Below are 12,615 nucleotides of genomic sequence, written 5' to 3'. Positions count from 1 at the left end.
ACCTTTCTTTCAGTTAGTATCTTGTAAGCCTGGCCACTGCTTCTCATCTGCAAGCTGGGGGCCAGAAAGACACGTGTAATGAAAAAATGGGAGGCAGGATACAGCTTTTATTTATTTCTTTTGCCTCCTGTCTCTTATTTTAATTCCATAGTTTACACACTTCCAAATGTTTTTTGCTCATACTGCAGGCTGGTGTTTGAGACAGAAAATGGCTTGGATTGGGGCTGCAAGGAAAGAGGGTTAGGGAGAGAATCATAAAGGGAAAACCTGTAGGTGTTAGAAGGCCACATTTCAAAGTGTTGAATCCTTCCTCTCACCTAGCTCCTCTTATAAGACATTTCAAGACCTGACTTAAAGAGATAAAAATGTAGCTGGCTGCTGAATGCATGAAGCTGAGGCAGAACATGTACTTTGGCTTTGAGATGACAGTCTTAATTTGGCAAGAAAGATGAAATGACTCAGACAAGTAAACTGTATCCCAAGATTTTTTTTTTAAATGTAGGCTTTCCTGCCAAATCCCATCTACAGTAAGAAAAACCCTGCTGATTTTTTAATATGGTGATCAGCTGAACATTGACCATGTGAACGGAAACTTTCTAGCAATGGTAGATTTCCCTGTACACTGTTCCAACTGGTAACTCCATCAACCATGATGCCAGGTGGGAAAAGGCAATCCATGTCAAACAATACAGTTTATTTGTTGGCCAGAGAAGGAAAACGGACTTTCTGTTCATGCAACAATAACAACAAAAACAAAAACAAGTGGATAATCACATTTAAGGCAAGTTTAGAAACCCTGCAGCTTCATCAGGCCTGGCCTAGATTAAGAAGCAGAACCCTCCCTCCAGTCCATCTGCCTTGGTCCAAGTCTCAGAGGGAGAGAAGAACTGCTGGACCTGATCCCCTTCCCCACCACCATTCCCTTCTCCTTTTGTGTCATGCCTTTTTAGATTGTTAGCCTGAGGGCCAGGAACCATCTAATTAATAATTATTATTATTATTATTATTATTATTATTATTATTATTATTCTAAGATGCTCTGAGAGCTTTTGTGGCTGAAGAGTGGAGTATAAATACTCTAAATAATAAATAAATAATACAATCAAGTGCAAAAATGTATCATTGAATAATCATTTATGCCATAGTATTTCCAATTTATATCCATGATTGTGGAAGCTGCATAGTGAAGAACAATGATAGAAAAAAATTAAACTCATTTGAAATGTAGTGCTGGAGGAGGGTTCTACAGATACCATGGTCTGCCAAATGGACAAAGAAATAGGTCCATGGCAAATCAAGCCTGACCTCTCATTAGAAGTGAAGACAACTAAGCTGAGGATGTCATAATTTGGACATATCATGAGACAACACAACCCACTGGAAAATATGATAATACTTGGCAAAATAGAAGGCAATAGGAAAAGAGGGAGCCCACATCGCAGGTAGACAGGTTCAGTCATGGAAGCCATAGCCCTATGTTTGCAAGATTTGAGCAGACTTATTGATGACTGGTACTCTTGGACGGCTCTCATTCATAGGGTCACCATATGTCACTGTGAATCTGAGAGCACATAAAAACACAAGAAAAGTTTAGTGCCAAACAAATGTAGCTAAAATTGACCAGTACCCTACAGATAAAAGTCAGGATGTAGGGGATCAGATGCTACTTTCAGATCTTCATCTATAGGAAAAAGGCACTTTGATGCCAAATATTTTTGTACTGCTATACACACATATCTTTGGTCTGTTTTCAGTGAAGACTGCAGCTGGTCCCTGGACAGGATGTTTCAGAACTGAAGGTTCTAAAGACGAACAGGAATTCATTCATCTCATTGTGATAACAGTGAAATCTACAAGTGGGCTACTCAATAAAACAAGCCCTGAGAAAACACTGCTGCTTATCTTGACTTTTCCAAGTGTTTTTTTTTAAATACAGTACTACCTTTGTAACACCTAGAGAACTTAAGAAGTTTGTAGCACAGAAGGCCTTAAGAGGTTTGTAACAGAGAAGCAAAAAGAGATGCAAGAAAGTAAAAACAACAGAAAGTAGCAAAGCAAAGTAGGCATCAGAGCTGTGCTGAGGCACTACGGAGTATGCATCAAGACTATGTGAATACCCTGAATTTATAAATTAGATACTCCTTGCCTGCTTCTGTCTGTCTTGGTCTCAACTAACTTGATATTTTTTTTACTAGTACTGAACTTCCTCAGGATAAAAGGGGGAAATATATTACATTAGGCATACAAGGGAACTTGGGAGAGAAAGATAACTTCCAGTGAATCAGTCAACAGAGCAGAAAACCATCTTGAAGTTGAACTTCTGCTTTGATCAGGGCTTCTGCTTTGGATAGACCTCACCTGGAATATTGCCTTGGCACTGTTAATGACTACCACTGCCTTCCTCCCTTTGCTTAACCTAGCATGAGTTTATATGAACAAGGAAAGGCATCACATGAGTTAGTGGTGATACAGCTGCCTGAAGCATAAGCAAGGACTCCATATTGCATGTCTTCTGTACTCTGAGGTACCTATTATATGTCATCTGTCCTCTGAGGTCAAAACAAAATTACCACACAGGGCAGCTACACACAGAGCTAAGGATTTAATTCCAATAGGTCCTGATTTCATGATGGTTGAGGAAAATCCAGACTAAGTATGTCCATAAACCTCTTCCTTGACAACAACAACAAAAAGATATCCATAGGCAGGTGCCCTACATTCTGGTGGGGATCTGTTAGGCACTGGTGATATCTGGCAATAACATAATTGACACTTTTCTAAATGCTAGAGAAGAGCTAACTATGCAAGGATTTCCCATAACTGTTCATTTATTCCTGTCCCCCAAGAGATGAATGCACCTAGTTCACACATTGACATTCATCAAATGACTGCAATGTTCAGCAACAGCTTACATGGGACATGACTAGAGATAGGAAAGTTCTATCACCACTTTATATGCTACATTTATCTGGGAAGGAATTCATATATTTAACTGTCAATCAAACGGGAGAGGAATCTTGGGATGTTCAGATTGTACACCACTGGCAGGTTTTATATTGTTTTGATCACTCTGTAAAGTGTCATGCAAAACTTACAGTGCTATATAAATAAACACTAATAATACTACTAATAATAATCTACAGTCAACCCTCAAAATCCATGGATTCAACCATCCACAGCTTGAAAATATTTCTTTTAAAATTCCATAAAAAAGTTTGATTTTGCCATTTTATATAAGGGATATAATTTTACTACAGCATTGAATATAATGGGACTTGAACATCCAGATTTTGATATCACAGGAGGTCCTGGAACCAAACTGCACCAGATACCAATGGGCTACAGTATGTAAAATGGGTCCCACATCTTGTCTGGCTTATAATAGAGACAATAGTGAAAGAAGCTTCAGGCGAGAGAGTTTTCCAGCTTCAGTTTGGAGAGGTCCAACACACTGTCCAAGAGATGAGGTCATTTAGCTATCTAAATATTGGAGCAAAGGCTGACTGGAAAGGCTCTTCTTTCTCTCCCCTCTCTCTTTTTACTGTAGTTTTCTGGTAGTAGCTCAAGCCTCCTACATTCCAAATGCTGTACTAACTGGAGGCTGGTTTCCAAACATGATTTAATCTGTAAAGATTCACCCAGGCTGGAACTTTTATTTCCAAAAGCCTGGACCCAAAAAGACACAGTGTTCTACTGTAGTTTAGTGGAACCAGGAAGTCATGCCTGCTGCTTGCTAATATTGGCTCTTCTTCAGACGCTAACTCCTTCTGGGGAGGACAGCAAGGATGATTACATAGCCAGAGCCAGAGAAAGACATACTAGTGGTTTTGATGTCAAAACCATTTATGGCTACAGTTGTTGTAAAGGTGCCGAGAACATACTGTACCAGAATGCCTAAAAGGATGAAAGGGACCCTAGCTTTATTTTAATTTTTTTTCCTATAAAGAGATGGAGGTTGTATTATACCGTAAGGCATGCCAATGGGTGCAGTTTTAAAACTGGTTATGTTTGGACAAAGCAAGAATAGTTTTGCTGGACTTGGTGGTAGTAGTGCTGGTGTAGTTCTTCAACAAGTACTGCAAAACTAAGAGTTTGGTAGATCCTTTTTTAAAAAAAAAAGACAAAAAGACAAACACAGTCACAGGATATACAAATGCAAAATATACAGCAGCATTTACAAAATACTACACTTGCAATCAAAGCCTTAGGTTAGTCTCCCTATTAAAATGACTTTGGAATAACTGGCTTTTGCATTTAATGATCAAGCCACAAGTAGACACAGCTAATACAAAGACAGATGGCTGTTTTTTTATTATGCAAGATGACAACTGCCTCATAAATAACCAAAGACGACTAGACATTCATTTGAGGTGGAAAGGGGTAAGCAGAGGCTATTAGACTAAAAAAAAAAAATGCCCCTTCCAAAAATAAAGGCTGGAGTCTGTTGTGGGCTGAGGGTGCATGTATTATTTACATCCAGATGGCCATTTAACTCACTACCAAAAGCATTCTGCAAGCCACACTTTAGTCCAGATACCAAAACCAAGTGGCTGTGGAAATCATGCACCTTCCGTGTCTGTTTATGTGGTTCCCCTAGGTCATCTGGCTGCTTTATAATTTTAACCAATGGTTACCAAAAAAGGAAAAAAGTGGGAGGAAACTGGATTTTTTCCTAAAATAAAGGACATGGGGAATATGCATGTTATTTAGGAGGAGGTAAATGCTTGGAAGCATTAAACCATTTGTAAACAAGGCATGCTCTCTCCATGCACCTTGCTTTTAGAGAAAAAAGAACAGCCACTGCATTTGCCATAATGTTTTGAAATGGCAAATGCCAGCCCTCCCACCCATGGAAGTTACCCAAACCAGTTTAGTTACAACAAAATGTGCAAGGAGTTTATGACACAAGGCCAGCCTGCTCAAGTGACACCAACAGGCAGAAGTCACTGGCAACCGCTACTCCCATGCTGGGGATGCTCACAATGTGCCAATATTTTAGAAGCATGCATCATCCTGACATTATCTGCTTATCTGTCTATCCTCACAGGACAAGATAGAAATACGTGACAAGGCATTCATTATCCAAATACTTGATTATATAAGTTTGCTTTGGTTTCCATTATGTTGGTGTTACCCAAATGGCACTTAGCTTCTCGTTCCAAATTATTTATGAATTCAGGTAAATAGCCTGGGTCCCACTTCTTGTTTCCCTCAGTCACATAAATCAAACTGCAATTCTTCTGTCAGTACTGAGTTCTAGCTGAGCTCAGCGTCTCCAAAGAGTCCCCTGGAGAGTACCTCTGGGAGTTGGTGTCAACTAAGGCCAGAGAAGCATGCAAACATCCAGTTTCAGTAATGGTGGTGAAGAAGTAATAATGATACTCAAGGAGGGAAACCCACTGAGGGGTTTTTATTCAAGACTGCCTATACATGTCCATTCTTCAAAAATCCAGCACAAAATTACAGTTTATAAATTCATTCAGTTCTATCACTTTTGGCTTGGAATAGAGACAATACCACGCTGCACCTGTTAAATAAAAACACAACAAATATAAGAGGATTACTGTTCTCTCCAGCAGCCATCTGATGACCTCTCCCCCAAGTGTCACCCAGATGTCACTCTGCCAGGCTGAGCTACGCACACAACATTAAGAATTTGTGGGTTTCCTTTTCCTTTTTCTCCCCCAACTTCTTTTACCTCTGTGTTGTGTGCAGGGACTTTTTGTCAATGACAATAATCTTTCTTACAGTCAGCAGACCAGTAGGCACATGTTAAATGCGTAGACATGTTAAAATAACACTGCAAAACATAAAATGCCATTTCCAAACATATTACATGTTACAAAACAGCATGATAAGAAAAAGGGCAGACATTTGTATGACTTCCTGGAAAGTAAGAAAGTATCACTTTTATTATTGTCACATGAGCTACAATCATGCATAATATGAAGTATAAAAGTATTAATTAAGAAACTACAAAACCACCAGGAAGACTTTTTGTCTTTGCAAAACTTTAGCTATGAAAGAGCCTTTGCTGAGGCTGCATCTGCACTACAGAAATAATCCAGTTTGACACCACTTTAACTGTCCTGGCTCAATGCTGTGAGATTCTGGCAACTGTAGTTTTGTGAGACATTTGCCTTCTCTATCAGAGAGCTCTGGTGCCACAACAAACTACAATTCCCAGAATTTCATAACATTGAGCCATGGCAGTTAAAGCAGTGTCAAACTGGATTATTTCTCTATTGTGGGTGCAGCCTGAGTGGAACTATCCATTCTGTCTGACTATGTGATGAGGGGGTGAAAACAAATATGTCCACTGATCCACACCTTCCCCTTGTGTTTTTGTTGCTTGTCCTGCAAATCCTCCCCTGCTGAGGACTGAGTAACTACATCAGGGAACCTCCTCTATAAACGTGCAGGTTCTTTGCATGATTTACAGCCTAGTTTCAACTCCTACGCTTCCCTACCAACTGATTACACAAAAATGATTCAATTGCTTTATGCCTACTCTCTCTGCTTATTTTGGTGACCAAACAGTGGCCCCAACATGAAGCAAGTAACTACCATAATGGAAGCGCATACTGTGGTTCACCTAAACGACTCAAAAAAAGAAGCAATTTTCGCCTTGCAATTTAAGACTATGCAATTGAGGACTAGTGACAAAAATGCACTAAGACTAAGGATACAATTAACAAAACCAAAGTGAGTTGGAAAAGGGGAGTATATCAGTGTGAACAATTAGTGTATCAGCAGCCCTATGAAGAAAAAATAAGTATGACTTTTTTTTTTCAAAAGGTGGCCGAACTTTTTTCTGGCAGGCTCCTGTGCATTTTCCTGGCCATGCAGAAATTTAGCAGGCACATTTTCAGCATTTGGTTCATCCTCATTCCAGAATCTGTGATGTTTCTGCCTATTAAGAAAGGAAAAAACTTGTCACAGCAAAAAAAAAAAAAAAAAAGGGGGGGGGATGAGGGAGTTGACAATCTTTTCATTAATTTTCAGGGTGCTCTTCTTTTCACTATTTTTCTCTCTCCTCTTCATCCCCTCTACTGCAATGGATAACAATGCTTACATTATTCTGAAATGTCGGAGTCCATTCTGTATCTCAATAGATCATGAAACAGCCTTTGGAGAGTTTCCTTCTTAAAGATGGAAGCAAAAGTATTTCCAAAACTGTACCTTATATCTGTAACTTTTTTTAAAAAAATATCAAAATTCTTTCTATATTTGATATGGTTAATTAAGAGAAACCCTGGGTAGACACCTCTTTTAAAAAGAAGATTACAAGTAAAGAAAGGTGGGGAGAAGCATTTGTTTTATGCAGTAAAGAGAAACCATAAGACCTAAGGCTAGGCATGCTACAAAGAGTGAATGGCAGGAACTCAGAAGAAAATGAGAATTTTAAAGGACGTCAAAGGGCAAACACCAGTAACAGAAGCTCATATAGCTAGAAATGAAGTGTTGCAAGGAAGGGAAAAAACAGATTCTTATTGTAGAATGAGATCTGGAACAGCTTGGGGTGACACATGACATTAACCAAATATACCCCCCAAAACACAACAAGATGAAAAAGACAGAAGCCTTCAGCATTTTGGGACAGAGGTCTCTAGCCAATACATGGCAAATGTACATTAAACAGCTGCACCTCAAGGGGATTCTACACAGACAGGCTTGTTAAAGGACAGTATGATATGCCATTCAACTAACAGCACAATCCTACACAGGTTTACTCAGTAGCAAGGATAATGGGATACAGTTCCAAACAAGCATGCACAGAATTGCCACCTAATCCACCCACTGTAATGATTCAGATATTCATACTCACAGTTTCATGTAGCCTAGGCATGACATAACATTGAAAGAGATAAGCCAACATCACACTTAAGTCCTTTTAAACCAATGAGTTTGAGGATGTTTAAATATGTGATGCAGTCTGGCCATTGTTTTTATTTCAATGATGATATTGTTGTTGTTGCTGTTATTAGTGTCAGCACCTATATTGATAGAAACGTATGTAACTTGGCAGTTTGAACAGAGCAATTTGGAATGTGCATTGACTTGGTATTCATCACTGCCTTGCTTTCTCTATGTGTATGTGCCAATTTCTTATTCTGTTATTCTCACTATTAGCCTCTTTATGTAAAACAAGGATAACAGCCCAAGGCTCCTACTACAGCACATCACATGAAAGCATACGTGAGGGTATCATTTTAATCCTCCCTGCCCCCATCTATCTCCTTCCCAGTTTCCCTGCAGCAAAGGATAAGTGTTCTTGGTTGATTTGTGTGGGTTTCCTGCTAGCAGTCTCAAGGAAAGCTTGCTTTAAAACATATACCAAGAATAGCATATGAGCCTATCCATGCAGCAAAGTTAAGAGGGAGTGGGGAACAGTCATCCTCAGCAGGCATTTGGATCTGGTGACCAGAGTGTCTTCGGAGAACACAGGAGGGACTGCTGTGATGTTTGTGTGACCTTGAGGAGGTGGGATCTAACATACAGTGCCCCTCCCACACTTATTCTTACAAAATTCACCCCTCCTATTCCTCCTACTGCTGCTTCCTAGGCTAATTTTAGACACTCATCAGCCATTTTGGTAGACACAAAACTTCAGGGAAAAACTAAAAACTGGAACATCCTCTACTATTGACTAGGAGGTAGGGATGGGGGCTTATCATTCACATAATCACAGTGCTCTGGAGGTTGATAAATATAAAGATGGGTGTGTGTGTGCTTCACTGTAAGCCTAATCTCTTCGCTCTGATGCTAACCATATGCAGCATTTTGGAAGCCACTCTTTGGGAGGTAGACAAAAATGTCCTTCAGCTCTGTCCCACTAAGACTGATGGGAGATACAATCCAAGAGCATCTGGTAGACCAGACTTTTCCCACTTGGCCTACTGCAAAAGAAAAAGAGGGAGATCTGTATGCCCACCTCCATATATAAGCTATGCAATTGTGTTCTCGGTAGATGCATAAGTCATGAATCTGGTACTATTGTAAATAAACCAAATTACTCTCTATTAATGGATCCAGATAAGCTCTCATGGCTTGGTTCCTTGGAAACACAAAGGACTGTTTCACATATGTAGTCCCCTCACCTCCAAACCACCCCTAAACGGGCAACTGAGATAAGGCAGAAATATCCAGCAATAACTTCATGGCTTTTTTTTGTCACAGCTAGCAGAGGGATCCATAAAAAATAATAATAAAAGAAAGTACATGCTACATGATCATGTAACAAAATACAGGCACATGGGGTCACAAGGGGTGTGGGGAAAACATGTTGCTGTCACCTGTGAATTGATCCCAACACAAGACAGCAGAATCTCCATCTACCTGACAACAGCTTTCACAGACACACATTTGGAAACCTGTATAACTCAGACCCTTCTAAAACACACAATAGCTTCATCTCAGTAAAATCAGAGAACCAACAAGGAACCATATCCCATCTTTATAAAGATCCCTCTACCCCTTGCTTAGATCTCCCCAAAGCCTCTAAAACACTCTCCCAAGGCTATCCTCCTCTGTTTTCCTAGTCCTCCTCAAAATGCTCAACAAATCTTCAAGTATGGTCAAGTATCGTCAGATCTTGTCCCCCTCCCTTTCCCCTCCTTTTGCCTGCAAAAAATCTGTCAGCGGAAAGGATTAAACTAGGAGACTGCTCTCCCTGCCACTTCCTCAGTTCAAGAGATGCCAAAACTGCTCTGGTATTAAAGCCAGGGAGGTTGTAGATATTGGCTGCATCCTCTGCTTCTTTTGTCCATCTCTACAATCTCCTTCCAACCTTGGCGGTGGGGCGGAAGCTCCGAGCAGGTAGTACCAATGCCAAAACAGTTTCATTAAAAAGGAATGCAATGCCACGACAGATGCCAAATGGGACTATACTGAAAGATCCAAAATTAGTTCATATACTCTCTGTGCATAAATACACATTTACATCTGAAGAGACTCACATCACTATGGTGGGATGAGATATCTGTCCTGTTCGGAGTAGAGCAAGTGATTTAAACAGCTAGATACAACCACACACATCCTATGCCATTCAAGTATTTTCACAGCCTTCCCTCCCTGTCTTGGACTGACAGTCCAGCAACAAATGTGGGGGTCAGCCCAGCTTTCACAGTGAACAGGTGAGGTTATAATCCATGTTACACTTACCTGGGAGGAAGCCCTTCTGAACAGGAATTATACCAATAGATAATATGCTTAACCACCATGAAGGGAGATTTTCATATATCTATGCCCACGCACACCTTCAAGTGGCAAGTATGACCATGAGACCTCCCTATGATTAACAATATCTGGAGGGAGGAGCATGAGGTTATATTTATTTTTCTTTCCCCATTTTGTTTCTTTTCTGTTTTTCTTTCTGTTTGGGAAAGAAAGAGCTGCATGGGGCCTCCAATCCAACTTCGATGCCTTAATTTCTCTGGCATCCCTCCAACCTCATGCCCTGGACTGTACCTTATTTATTGCTCCAGGGACAGCAGCCAAATACTCATGTCTCTCCAAACCAGGCTTCATCCAGCACACCCCACAAAACAAGACATTCAAGACACACCCCAATCCCTGGCATAAAATCCCCATTCCTACCATGGCCTTTCATCCTACCCTGCAACCCAGAATGAATATGACCCAGCCCCATTGTGTGCACCCAAATCTCCCAGCGGACAAAAATCTTTGCTGCTGCTGCTGTTGTTGGGTGCCTTAGGCCATTTCCAATTTATAGGGATCCTAAGGTGAATCTATCATGGGGTTTTCTTGGTAAGTTTTTCCAAAGGGGGTTTGCCACTGCCATCCTCTCAGGCCGAGAGAGTGTGACCTGAAACACTAGGTCACCCTGTGGAAATCCCATATTCTTCCGTGAAACCCTGCATTCTTCAAAAGACCTTGAGCCTGAAGATCCAATGGCAAAATAAAACAAATAAATAAGCCACCTCTCATCTCTGACTGGCTACCCAGGGAATGAAAAACTGGTTTAAGCAGCCACACATTAACTCCTGCCTCCTCTCCCCAGGAAAGCCAGTGTGATGTAGTGGTTTGAGTGTTGGACTACAACTCTGGAGACCAGGGTTCGAATCGCACTTCGGTCCTGGACACCCACTGGGTGATCTTGGGCAAGTCTCATTCTCTCAGCCTCAGAGGAAAGCGATGGCAACACTCCCCTGCAGCTGAGAGCATGGGATTTGACTAGGGTCACCTAGTGGGTTTCATGGCTGAGTGAGGAATCAAACCATGGCATCTGGTGGCTTTCCTTTAAAGGAGGATTAGACAGATGGAGGGAGGTGAGCCAACACTCTAACCATGATGCCAGGCTAGGTTAGGGTTAGCAATAGCAACAGCAAGTGCACTTAAGCCCTCCCTAAGCAATGTGTAAACCAATTGCCCACTGAACCAACCTACGGAAGGATGCCAGACTGAGTTGACCCTGGAGCCCCTGTCTGGGATTGAACCCACAGCCTTATGGCTTGTGAGTGACTGGCCCCAGTACCAGTATTTAACCCCGGCGCCACAAGGGCAAGGCACACCCTCTCAGCCTCAGGGGAAGGCAGTGGCCAACCCCCTCCGAACCCACCTGGCCAAGAAAAGCCCAGGAGAGGGTCGCCTCGGTTGGAAATGACTTGAAGGCACCCACCCTCTGGGCAATGTGTAGATGGGTGGGTGAGTGGTTTTGGGTGCTGGCCTCAACCTTAGGGTGTCCAGATGTCCTCACCCCAAAGGAGGAGGACGAGGCACCACCAAAGGGAGGACATGACCCAATAAAAGCTCTCCATCAATACATATCAACCCAAATGGAGGACTTGGGGGGGGGTCCTCCTGTGGAGGGCAGAAAGGGAGAAGGAGGACAGGGTCCTGGGAAAGAAAGAAGGAGGATCCCTGGGCTTTCATCCCAGAGAGAGGAGACCTGGGCCAGCCTCAGCCCCAGAGGATGCTGCCTCAGCAGGAGCAGAAATGCAGAAGCTGAGACAAAGGGGCTGCGGATGCCGCCTCCTTTCCCGCCTTACCTTCCTCTGGACCAGCTCGCCTCCTTCTCCTCCTTTTTCTCCTTCTCCTCTTCCTCTCCTTGGCTGAGGGTCTCCCCTTCCTTGGATTCAGCCTCCCATGCAGAAGCTTCTCCTCCCTGGGCTTGCTGCCTGGCGCATTGTGGATGGAGACTCCTTCCCTCCCTGCCTGCTTCCTTTCCTTTCTTCCTTCCTCCCTCCTTTCCCTCCTTCTCCCTTTTAGGAAGGGAAAAAAGGAGGGGTGAAGGGGGAGAAGGAGGAGGAGGGAAGGCGAAGCCCTACTCAGAGCCCAAGGACGCCATTAAGCTGAAGCAGGGGCTTGGAATGAAGCGGCCACTGGGTCCGGAGCCAGTCCGCGCAGCGCCCCCTCCTGGCCGACAGAGGCAGCAAGGGCTCCAGCACCAGGCCTCCCCCTCAACCCTCTCCCTCAGGGTTAGCTCCAAAGAGCCATGACCAAGAGGAATGCATTTCTATTGGGATTAATGTGGGGATTTTTTTAAGGAGGCTCTTATTTTGTCCAATTTTCTTACATGCCTTAGCTTTGTCCTCCTTTGTGGTGAGGACCCATCTGGTCACCCTCCCCAAGCACAGAGTGGCCTGAGGTCCT

The 12,615-nt window shown here is 42.4% G+C and overlaps 1 protein-coding gene across 1 annotated transcript in view; it reads right to left on the bottom strand.

Moving 5' to 3' along the window:
- Nucleotides 1-12,092, bottom strand: part of LOC149282336 (E3 ubiquitin-protein ligase RNF144A) — a 73,811-nt gene extending 61,719 nt beyond the window's left edge. The window contains exon 1 of the mRNA XM_089498293.1: nt 12,012-12,092. The gene's annotated coding sequence lies outside the window, so the exon portion shown is untranslated. The remainder of the gene's footprint in view (nt 1-12,011) is intronic.
- Between the last annotated feature and the right edge of the window lie 523 nt (nt 12,093-12,615).

This window comes from Sceloporus occidentalis, unplaced genomic scaffold, assembly GCF_023333645.1.
Source record: "Sceloporus occidentalis isolate IW3139 unplaced genomic scaffold, rSceOcc1.0.p SCAF_118, whole genome shotgun sequence".
In the NCBI taxonomy this organism is placed as follows: domain Eukaryota; kingdom Metazoa; phylum Chordata; class Lepidosauria; order Squamata; family Phrynosomatidae; genus Sceloporus; species Sceloporus occidentalis.
The sequence above is the reverse complement of the archived record's forward strand: the minus strand, read 5'-3'. Positions and strand labels throughout refer to the sequence as shown.